The sequence below is a fragment of the Hyperolius riggenbachi genome, chromosome 4 (assembly GCF_040937935.1).
Source record: "Hyperolius riggenbachi isolate aHypRig1 chromosome 4, aHypRig1.pri, whole genome shotgun sequence".
In the NCBI taxonomy this organism is placed as follows: Eukaryota; Metazoa; Chordata; class Amphibia; order Anura; family Hyperoliidae; genus Hyperolius; species Hyperolius riggenbachi.
In genome coordinates this window covers 491,751,260-491,763,540 of record NC_090649.1, presented here as the reverse complement: position 1 = coordinate 491,763,540, position 12,281 = coordinate 491,751,260, and positions in this window count along the sequence as shown.

Below are 12,281 nucleotides of genomic sequence, written 5' to 3'. Positions count from 1 at the left end.
CTTAATTACATGTACACGCCTCCTCTTCCACCTAAACGATTGTCCCGGCTTACAACGGAAAATAGTGACAAACTGAGGTGGCTTTAGAATTGCAATTTTATTGCAGAACACAGTGTTTGCAAATAGTTTTTTTGACATAAATTGCCTCCAGGTGCCCTTTGTAAGCAGACCTGATATCCGGTTCTGCTGTCAAGAAAACTTGCTGATTGCTGCATATCTGAGAAACCAGAGGTCACAAAAGTGAGACTGGGCGAGTGCGGTCCAGCTAATTGGCTAGAGGAAATATTAAAGGAATGGAACCTTGGGAGTCTGGCTTTGGGTTGGGTAGCCATTGTTGAATTACATGGATATAAGACATGACAAAGCGCTCTGGAAACCAATTGCAGAAGTAGAAAAAAATGGTCTTTAACTTTAATAATTAAAAGATTGCAAAAATGCAACAGTAGCGTCTTCAATAAATACAGTGGTGTGAAAAACTATTTGCCCCCTTCCTGATTTATTATTCTTTTGCATGTTTGTCACACTTAAATGTTTCTGCTCATCAAAAACCGTTACCTATTAGTCAAAGATAACATAATTGAACACAAAATGCAGTTTTAAGTTATGGTTTTTATTATTTAGTGAGAAAAAAAAAACTCCAAATCTACATGGCCCTGTGTGAAAAAGAAATTGCCCCCTGAACCTAATAACTGGTTGGGCCACCCTTAGCAGCAATAACTGCAATCAAGTGTTTGCGATAACTTGCAACAAGTCTTTTACAGTGCTCTGGAGGAATTTTGGCCCACTCATCTTTGCAGAATTGTTGTAATTCAGCTTTATTTGAGGGTTTTCTAGCATGAACCACCTTTTTAAGGTCATGCCACAACATCTCAATAGGATTCAGGTCAGGACTTTGACTAGGCCACTCCAAAGTCTTCATTTTGTTTTTCTTTAGCCATTCAGAGGCGGACTTGCTGGTGTGTTTTGGGTCATTGTCCTGCTGCAGCACCCAAGATCGCTTCAGCTTGAGTTGACGAACAGATGGCCGGACATTCTCCTTCAGGGTTTTTTGGTAGACAGTAGAATTCATGGTTCCATCTATCACAGCAAGCCTTCCAGGTCCTGAAGCAGCAAAACAACCCCAGACCATCACACTACCACCACCATATTTTACTACTGTTATGATGTTCTTCTGTGCTGAAATGCTGTGTTACTTCTACGCCAGATGTAACGGGACATGCACCTTCCAAAAAGTTCAACTTTTGTCTCGTCGGTCCACAAGGTATTTTCCCAAAAGTCTTGCCAATCATTGAGATGTTTTTAAGCAAAATTGAGACAAGCCTTAATGTTCTTTTTGCTTAAAAGTGGTTTGCGCCTTGGATATCTACCATGCAGGCTGTTTTTGCCCAGTCTCTTTCTTATGCTGGAGTCGTGAACACTGACCTTAATTGAGGCAAGTGAAGCCTGCAGTTCTTTAGATGTTGTCCTGGGGTCTTTTGTGGCCTTTCGGATGAGCTTTCTCTGCGCTCTTGGGGTAATTTGGGTCGGCTGGCCACTCCTGGGAAGGTTCATCACTGTTCCATGTTTTTGCCATTTGTGGATAATGGCTCTCTCCGTGGTTTGCTGGAGTCCCAAAGCTTTAGAAATGGCTTTATAACCTTTACCAGACTGATAGATCTCAATTACAGTACTTTTGTTCTCATTTGTTCCTGAATTTCTTTGGATCTTGGCCTGATGTCTAGCTTTTGAGGTGCTTTTGGTCTACTTCTCTGTGTCAGATAGCTCCTATTTAAGTGATTTCTTGATTGAAACAGGTGTGGCAGTAATCAGGCCTGGGGGTGACTACAGAAATTGAACTCAGGTGTGATAAACCACAGTTAAGTTATTTTTTAACAAGGGGGGGCAATCACTTGAAAATCCCCCCCTCCTTCTATGCTAACAGCCCACATCTCCATGATCCCCAAAGTCGAGCAAGATTGCCATGCACTACACCAATTTCGCCCTATATCGCTCATTAACGTCGACCTTAAATTACTTGGGAAAATATTAGCCCTACGTCTGAATAAAGTCCTCCCAAAACTGATCCACCGAGACCAAGTGGGATTCGTCCCAGGTAGGCAGGCCGAGGACGGTACCAGACGGGCTATCCTTTTAGCCCATTATCTACACAGGTCCATGTAGATTTGGAGTATATTTTTTTTCCTCACTAAATAATAAAAACCATCATTTAAAGCTGCATTTAGTGTTCAATTATGTTATCTTTGACTAATAGTTAACGGTTTTTGATGAGCAGAAACATTTAAGGGTGACAAACATGCAAAAGAATAAGAAATCAGGAAGGGGGCAAATAGTTTTTCCCACCACTGTATATCCATCCTACAATGGTAAGAAACAACCCAAGTCTGGTTAGGGCTATAGAAAGATATATAAGACTTGTATGTTTTCTTAGGTGACAACGCCAACTTGTTCCAGGTTTGGTAACCCTTCGTCAGGCCATTTAGATACAATGTATATCTGAATAATGCAAAAAGATTACAGAAAGACATCTGGACAAAATAAAGCCAGAGAAAGTCGCCCCTAAAGATGCCAGCACATAGGTCTGCTATGAAGCGGAATGACCAGGGCCGGGAGTGGTCAAAGCTGTATACAGTTTACATGCAAGCCAGTATTAAAAACATGAGCATGAGTTAATTATTGGATGCCTGGAGCTAGCAGCTAATGGGGATTGCTTGAATGGTTTGTAAGCCATGTTCAGCCAATTGATTGTAATGACGTTATTGATCTGAAGCAGTATGGGGGTTGCTTTGTCTTATTGATGTTATCCTTTAAATACCAATTAAAAATTGTGGACTTGGAATTCAGATTTAAAGGGAACCGAGGTGTTTTTTTTGGGGTGCAGATGGGACACAGTGGCATGTTCTCTGCCTCATGACATGCCTCTGTGTCTCCCCACCACTCTCTGCCCCCCACCGCCACGCTATAGCCCCCCGAAAATGGTGACATTATTTTTCGCCATCTGTGAGGTAAACACGGAGAGGGATTCCCTGTTCAAAATGCCCGCCAGGGGCATTCCTGCAGGGTTTCCAGAGCTGCCATTGGGCAGCACTCTCTCCCTGGCCACACCCCTAGCTGCTCCCCCGCCTCCCTGCACGGTGGATGAGACCCACCAGAGGTCACAAAAGTGAGAATGGGCCAGTGTGGCCCACAGGAGTGACGGGGAGCGGAGGTTTTTTGCAGCTACCTGATCCGCTCAGCCCTCTGCATCAGTTAGCCTACTTGAGCCCACCTCGGGCTCTTCTTAAAGCAAGTCTGAAGACACCATAAGCAAATAAAACAAATACTCACCTTCCTCTGTGTCCTCCTTCCAGCACTGTCCTCCGTTCAATCTGCAGGGGAGTCCTCAGAATGCTCCGGAAGCACCTGTGGCTCCATACCGCCAATCCTTCCGAGGATCCTGAAGACTTATTCCACCAGCTGGTCAGATAACCGCAGCGGGGGTGACACTGGTCCAACCACTGTAATGGGGGTGACAGAGCTGGACCAGGGACACTGAGGGAAGAACAGGAAGGCTTTCAAATGAATCATTTAAAGGGGAACCTAAACTGAGGAGAATATGGCTTTTTCCTTTTAGAATAATACCAGTTGCCCAACTCTTCTGCTGGATCTGTGTCTCTAATACTTTCAGCCACAGCCCCTCAACAAGCATGCAGATCAGGTGCTCTGACTGAAGTCCGACTGGATTACCTGCATGCTTGTTTCAGGTGTGTGATTCAGCCACTACTGCAGCCAAAGAGATCAGCAGAAGAGTCAGGCAACTGGTATTAGGAAACATCCATATCCCTCTCAGTTTAGGTTCCCTTTAAGTAGAGCTGATCTCTTGCAGAGGACAAGGAAAACAGAGAAATGCAGTTTGTATTTAGAAAGTTTGTCCTGTCTAACTCCCCCTCATCTGTGACTAATCACAAGTTGTAATTTGATCCCTCAGCCGTGTCAGCTCAGGAATCTAGGCAGCCTCTGCAGAGCTACTAATTGGTAAACACAGGATGTTAACCCTATGTCTGGTTCCACGAAAGCAGGAAGTAGACACACTGCAGATTTATTGCAGGAATTCTATCAGCTGTAACAAAGAAATGGTTTCTTTAAAGGGCAACTGAAGTGAGAGGTAAATGGTGGATGCCATATTTATTTCCTTTCAAACAATACCAGTTGCCTGGCTGTCCTGCTGATTTATTTGGCTGAAGTAGTGACAGATCACACCAGAAACAAGCATGCAGCTAATCTTGTCAGATCTGACAATAATGTCAGCAACACCTGATCTGCTGCATGCTTGTTCAGGGGCTATGGCTAATAGTATTAGAGGCAGAGGATCAGCAGGATAGCCAGGTAACTGGTATTGCTTAAAAGGAAATAAATATTGCAGCCTCCATATACCTCTCACTTCAGTAGTCCTTTTAAAGGTTATTATGTTGTTGCGTATCTTTAAGAGCAGAGGGGAAGTTCTGAGTTCAGGTCCGCTTTAATGAAAGCAGACTTTAAATAAATCTTTTTCTTGAAGTAACATATATGGTGACCACGCTATGTTCCCACTGCTACTGTATGTTTCTCCCTTACATTTCTGCTGCCCGGTTTGACCTGCATGGGGGCTGCCATCTTGTTAGTGATGTCAGCACTTGCAGAGAGGCAGGGAAAATCCACAAGAACTTTTAGGCCGCTGTGTGTTTTTATCTTAACCTCTAATCTGAAAAAATTATCATTCACAACAGTTGTTTCATTTTTATTTTTTTTTTTATATTATTACAGTATGTGTTTGTACAAAAGAATCTATCCTGAATAAATAGAATAGGCCTAAACAGGAACTTATTAGCTGGTCCCTTCTGAACAGGAACTAATTGTAATTTAAACTTCCATCTGTTTTGCCTTATTTGAAACCTTTAATTTTTTTTTTTTTTTTTGGAGTGAGGAGTTCTCTAGGGAAAAGTTCGATAAAGCATTGAGTGAAAGCATTGCCTAGTTTATATCAATTATTGCAATTTATTATCAGGCTAGTTTTGGACATGCTGGAAGGCATTTCTCTACCCCTTGCCGTGCTAATAAACATAACTTCTTCAGGCTGGGGCTATTGTTCTCCAGGGTGACTCATATGCAGGATCTTCTAAAAAAAATTAGCTTGTGATAAAGTTCATTATTTTCTGTAATGTACTGATAAACATTAAACTTTCATATATTTTAGATTCATTACACACAACTGAAGTAGTTCAAGCCTTTTATTGTTTTAATATTGATGATTTTGACATACAGCTCATGAAAACCCAAAAATCCTATCTCAAAAAAATTAGCATATTTCATCCGACCAATAAAAGAAATGTGTTTTTAAAACAAAAAAGTAAACCTTCAAATAATTATATTCAGTTATGCACTCAATACTTGGTCGGGAATCCTTTTGCAGAAATGACTGCTTCAATGCGGCGTGGCATGGAGGCAATCAGCCTGTGGCACTGCTCAAGTGTTATGGAGGCCCAGGATGCTTCGATAGCGGCCTTAAGCTCATCCAGAGTGTTGGGTCTTGCGTCTCTCAACTTTCTCTTCACAATATCCCACAAATTCTCTATGGGGTGCAGGTCAGGAGAGTTGGCAGGCCAATTGAGCACAGTAATACCATGGTCAGTAAACCATTTACCAGTGGTTTTGGCACTGTGAGCAGGTGCCAGGTTGTGCTGAAAAATGAAATCTTCATCTCCATAAAGCTCTTCAGCAGATGGAAGCATGAACCCACTTTTGAACCAGAAACCGCGGCAGAAGCGCCTGACCTGGGCTACAGAGAAGCAGCACTGGACTTTTGCTCAGTGGTCCAAAGTACTTTTTTCGGATGAAAGCAACTTTTACATGTCATTCGGAAATCAAGGTGCCAGAGTCTGGCTGAAGACTGGGGAGAGGGAAATGCCAAAATGCCTGAAGTCCAGTGTCAAGTAGTACCCACAGTCAGTGATGGTCTGAGGTGCCATGTCAGCTGCTGGTGTTGGTCCACTGTGTTTTATCAAGGGCAGGGTCAATGCAGCTAGCTATCAGGAAATTTTGGAGCACTTCATACTTCCATCTGCTGAAAAGCTTTATGGAGATGAAGATTTCATTTTTCACCACGACCTGGCACCTGCTCACAGTGCCAAAACCACTGGTAAATGGTTTACTGACCATGGTATTACTGTGCTCAATTGGCCTGCCAACTCTCCTGACCTGAACCCCATAGAGAATCTGTGGGATATTGTGAAGAGAAAGTTGAGAGACGCAAGACCCAACACTCTGGATGAGCTTAAAGGGACTCCGAGCTCACCCAAAAAAAGAAAGTTGTACTCACCAGGGGCTTTCTCCAGCCCAGTGCTGGTCGGGAGGTCCCACGCCGGCGTCCTGGCTCCTCTCCTTCTCCCCGCTCCTGAATGGCTGACAGGCTGCAGCCCGGGCGACACTCGGTAGAGTGTCGGGCTGCATCTTCCGCATATGACGCGGCTGACGTCACACACCGGCCGCCTCGCGTCATCACGGCGGCCGGCGTGAAAGTACTGCGCATGTGCAGTACTTTCACGCCGGCCACCGTGATGACGCGAGGCGGCCGGCGTGTGACGTAATCCGCGTCATACGCGGAAGGAGCAGCCCGACACTCTACCGAGTGTCGCCCGGGCTGCAGCCTGTCAGCCATTCAGGAGCCCCAGGTGAGTACAACTTTCATTTTTTTTATGAGCTCGGAGTCACTTTAAGGCCGCTATCGAAGCATCCTGGGCCTCCATAACACCTGAGCAGTGCCACAGGCTGATTGCCTCCATGCCACGCCGCATTGAAGCAGTCATTTCTGCAAAAGGATTCCCGACCAAGTATTGAGTGCATAACTGAACATAATTATTTGAAGGTTGACTTTTTTTGTTTTAAAAATCCTTTTCTTTTATTGGTCGGATGAAATATGCTAATTTTTTGAGATAGGAAATATATGGCTGATCCTGCTGCTGCACAAGTCCCGGCCGTGTTAATTGCTATTCCCCCTCCAGGCCGCCATGGATGGTGGGGAATGGTATAATTCGGCTTCTAGCGATTGCTGGAGGCTGAATTATTGTGTTTTAAAAGCAACTTTGGCTCTGTCTTCTGACCGCGCTGACGTTACTCACTGAGAGCCTGATACAAGTAATTCCTATTGGAGTCTGTGGAGGCGCCGGCTGCACCCAAATCTAGCAGCGCTGAAAAGCACAGCTCTGATCAAAAATACTCCGTAGTATCCAAATAGTGAGATTGGTCTAAAATGACTGCAGTCATCTGGTTTTTGCAGAATAAAATCTGCAGTCTCTGGTCCACTGCTTCCCGAGTTCTGTGATTTGGCTAAAATGACAGTTACAGTAAATCAGGTTTCTGTGGAAATCCGATTGGAATTAGCGAAATGCAGAAATTTCAATTCCGCAGTATCAAAATGAGCATCCCTAGCAGTGATTGCTTTGTGATATAAGGGAGTGTGGCATGGTAAGAATTTACCGCAAAACAAGTATTTTAACAGTTACAGTGAAGCATACTTTTCATTGACTATGCTTCAATATATGCAACACAATGTGCAGATAAAGTGCAGCGCTGCTTTCTCCATCTGTTACGTCCCTGCTGTTACAGGCAGCGCACACTGTGAGCCGAGCATTGCTAATTTCCTCGGCATTCGTCAGACTTCTGACTGAAGATAAGTCTGATCACTATTCAGAGGTTTTGATGCTGATAACTTTGAAGTGACAGAAAGCTAATCGATCAAATTTGTGATGTATTTAAAGAGAACCAGAGACGAAGCACCCTCATGTATTTTACCATATATATCAATAAGAACATGACATTAAACACCTACCCTGCTTTTTGTTTCATTACTCTCTGCTAAATCTGCCTGTTATCAGCCTTGATAAGAATCCCCGACTGAGCATTCAGTCTGGCTTTCACCGGCAGGATTATAGCTGAGTCAGTCTTCTGTGATGTCTTTTCAACCCCAAGCCCGCCCCCTCCTGGCTCTGCTTTGCTGCTTCGAGGATAAATAGCAGGAAAGCAGAGCCACAAGGGGGCAGACTTGGGGTTGAAAAGACATCACAGAAGACTGACTCAGCTATAATCCTGCCGGTGAAAGCTAGACTGAATGCTCAGTCGGGGATTCTCATCAGGGCTGATAACAGGCAGATTTACCAGAGAAGAAAAACCAAGAGCAGAGTAGGTGTTTACTGTCATGTTCCCATTGATACATATGGTAAAATACATGAGGGTGCTTCGTCTCTGGTTCTCTTTAAAGAGGACATGTAGTGAAAATGACATAATAAATAAAAAGCTGTTATTTCCCACAATGCAATGAGGTTCACAGACAGGAAACTGTCAGGACCATGGTCATGACATCACACTGTGGGAGGGGTTTCACTACAATATCAGCTCTACAGACTTCCCCCCCCCCCCCCCCCCCCCCCCCCCCCCCCCCCCCAATTATCTACTTTAGAAATGGTAAAGATTTCTCATGAGAAAGAGGGTATCAGCTACTGATTGGAATGAAGCTTAATACTGGGTTATAGTTCCTTTTTAAATGACAGCTAACCTAAGAGGTAATATGAAGGGTGATCTATATTTTTTTGTCTAAACAATACCAGTTTCCTGGCATTCTGACGATCTTGTTGCATTAGTAGTGTCTGAATCACATACCTGGAACAAGCATACAGCAAATGCAGTCAAAGGGATCCGGAGGTTAGAGGAATATGGAGGCTGCCATATTTATTTCCGTTGAAACAACACCAGTTGCCTGACAGTCCTCTTGCTCCTGTGTTTTTAATACTTTTGGCCATAAACCCTGAACAAGCATGCAGCAAATCAGGTACTCAGCTGCCTCAAGTTTTACTGAATTAGCCATATGCTTGGTCCAGGTTTTGACTCAGACACTACCTATGCCAGAAGATCAACAGGACCTCCAGGCAACTGGCGTTGTTTACAAGAAAAGAAATATGACAGCCTTCATATCTCTCTCACCTCGGGTTCCCTTTAAGTCACAAATATGAGCTTCAAGCTTGTTCAGGCAAAGTATTAGAGGCAGATGATCAGCAGAACAGCCAGGCAACATGCATTATTTAAAATGCTAGGGTCTAGTTCAGTGCACTCCCTCCTCCCCTGTATGTGTTTGTCAGCATGCACACAGCTTATCCTGGTGTAAGTGCATGGTGCACATGGATACATAACGTTAGCTCCCTTGTGCGATTGGTAAGATGCACTATCTGTCCCAGGAGAGGACGTCAGGATGTGTGCTCCTAATCCATTGATAGGTTTGATGCAATGAATGTGTTTGCATGTCTGCACTATGCATGTTACAGGGCTAGAGTTAGGACACCTATGTTTACCTGGGTACTTCTGCGCAGTATAGGTGACTAAGAATAAGAATGCATTCTTCTTTGAACTAAAACCCCGGCTTTTAACTTAGCTGTAGGGATAACAGTTGTGCCTGGATGAGTGAATCTGTGAATGCATTTGTTTGAACATTTGCATGCGAGAGTGCGAAGGGTTAATAGATTTTTGCTGTTTTCTAGCCACACCCCCTTCAGCACCTCCCTTTCCTTAATAACTTATTTAATGTCCTAACTAGATGTGATGTGCCTGGATATATGTATTTTTTTGCATTATTTAAAAGGAAATAAATATGGCACATCCCTCACAGGTCATGCCCTTTGATTCCTCATTCATGTAGTTCACCGTTAGTTCTTTCATGAAAACATGATAAAATAAGACCAGAACCTGACCTGTAAGAGTTTCTATCTTTATTTTTACATGGCTTCTATATTACATCATATACACATGTCCACAGAGGATTACACACAAGGTGAGTATAGTTTTAGCTCCAGGGACTGGGCGGGTCTAAGGCTGTCATTGAAGTCAGGGTGATCATTGATGAAGACAGTCCGGCAGGGGGGGAGCTAATAGACCTCAGGGAATTGTACCAGTCATCGTGTTGGCGAGCGGGTGGGGTGGCAGCGGGCAGATGTGGGTGGGGGCTGGCACACATGAACTGACTGACAGAGGAGGCGGGCTGGTACCCTGCGGGTGCCATAGAGGTGAAGCGGGGGATGTGGTTCAGAGTGGTGGGGTACTGGTACTGGCGAGATGCTGATGGCATGGCACACACCCCCGGCACCAGGCTGCTGCAGATCATGCTGCCCGCTGTCAGGGATTTCTGGTTCGTTCTCTCATGTTTGCGATGCTTCGCCCTTCGATTCTGGAACCAAACCTGCAAAATAAAGCAATGAAATGTCAACGACGTTTGGGCAACATTTAGGCCCCGTTCACACCTAAAACCGCGAAATGCCGGCGATTACCGCATGCTAATCGCGATCGCTAATCGCCGGCAAACCGCTGCATGTAACACGTTTGTGGTTAGCGCTAACCACAAACGCGACAGTGAGAACACTGCCATAGTGTTAAATGTGCTAGCGGTTTGCCTTGAGCAGGAATCACGCTCAAGTGAGGCATGTTTAGAACATTTACAGGAGTACTCAGTGCAACAGTGCAAAGAACAGGGCCTCATACACGTGGCATGTACCGCCACGTTTCCCAGCGGGAGCCACGTGCGTTAAAATTCCCGCGTCTGCATATGATTCTTGTCAGTAACTGTCCCTCAGAGGAACTCGCAATCTAATTCCTACTATAGTCCAATGTCCATCGTAGTCTAGGGCCAATTTAGAGGGAAGCCAATAATCTATATATTTTTGTGATGTGGGAGGAAACTGGAGTGCCCGGGGGAAACCCACACAGACATGAGAACATACAAACTGCATGCAGGTGATACTGTGGCTGTGATTTGAACCGGGAACCTAGCTGTCCAATGAACATGAGCTGACAGTTGTAATGAGTTTCTGAGACTAATTGCATATATAGTATGTACATTTCTGATGTCCCTGCGGATGGCAGCACGGTGGTGTAGTGGTTAGCGCTCTCGCCTTGCAGCGCTGGATCCCCGGTTGGAATCCCAACCAGGTCAACATCTGCAAGGAGTTTGTATGTTCTCCCCATGTCTGCATGGGTTTCCTCTGGGCACTCCGGTTTCCTCCCACATCCCAAAAACATACATATAAGTCAATTTTGCTTCCCTCTAAAACAAATTGGCCCTAAACTATGATACATGCACTCCACGACATATGACTATGGTAGGGACTAGATTGTGAGCCCCTCTGAGGGACAGTTTGTGACGACAATATACTCTGTACAGCGCTGCGTAATATGTCGGCGCTATATAAATATTTAAAACAAATGGTATTGCCTCGTGTTCCCAAAATCTTGGTATGTGGGTTAGAGGCCTCACTCTATTACTGATTGGCACACGCTGGTGTTTGTAATAGTGTGACGTTGCTAGACACAGCCAGTACATGTAATGGCGCCACTCAGTGAGTTGGGCACCAGACGATGCCAATAGTAAAAATATTTGTAATCTGTTCTTACTTTTAAGATTTTCACAACAGTTCCTCTTTAAGGGCTCTTCCTCTGACATAGGAGACCTGAGTTCAGATCTCTGCTCTTCCTGTCCAGTAAGCTGCATCTATTCAGTAGGAGACCTTGGGCAAGACTCCTTAACACTGCTATTGCCTATAGAGCGTGCCCTAGTAGTGGCTGCAGTTCCGGTGCTTTGAGTGGAAAAAAGCGCACTATAAATGTTATTTGTCCTGTGCATACCGTCCAACTTTTTGAGATGAGAAAAAGGGACACTTAAGCCACACCCCTGATCACGCCCCAGCACACCCCTAGTCACGCATACCATAAAGATGTCATAAGAAAAATATGTTGTTTTATAACTTAAACCACACTGGTTCTTTCTATCCTTGTTCATTTTCCTTCATATTAATGTTTAAAAATTAGTAATATATCAATTTAAAGGATGGGAATAAAGTTTAGAATCAATCACATTTTCAGTAGAGAAATATATATACATACATAGAAAGAGGGACAAAGTCCTGAAAGAGGGACAAATGAGGAGGAAAGAGGGACAGGGCATCCAAAGAGGGACAGTTGGTAGCTATGTTCTTGTGTACTATTTAATGTATGAATTGCTGTAGTCCATCAGCTACTATCGGGCACCCGACACGGCGCTGTATAGCTGCAATATACTCCTGCTCCTGCTGGCTGCTGCCTGGCTGTGTGTGTCAGCCAGGTGAGGTCCAGAGAGGGTCCAGCCCCGCTGCCGCTGTCCTGTCCGTGTGTCGGTGTGTCTCAGTGTGACACACAGTGACAGGCAGCGTGACTAGCCCGGCCACGGCCACCCCGCAGAGAGAGTCTGTCTCTGA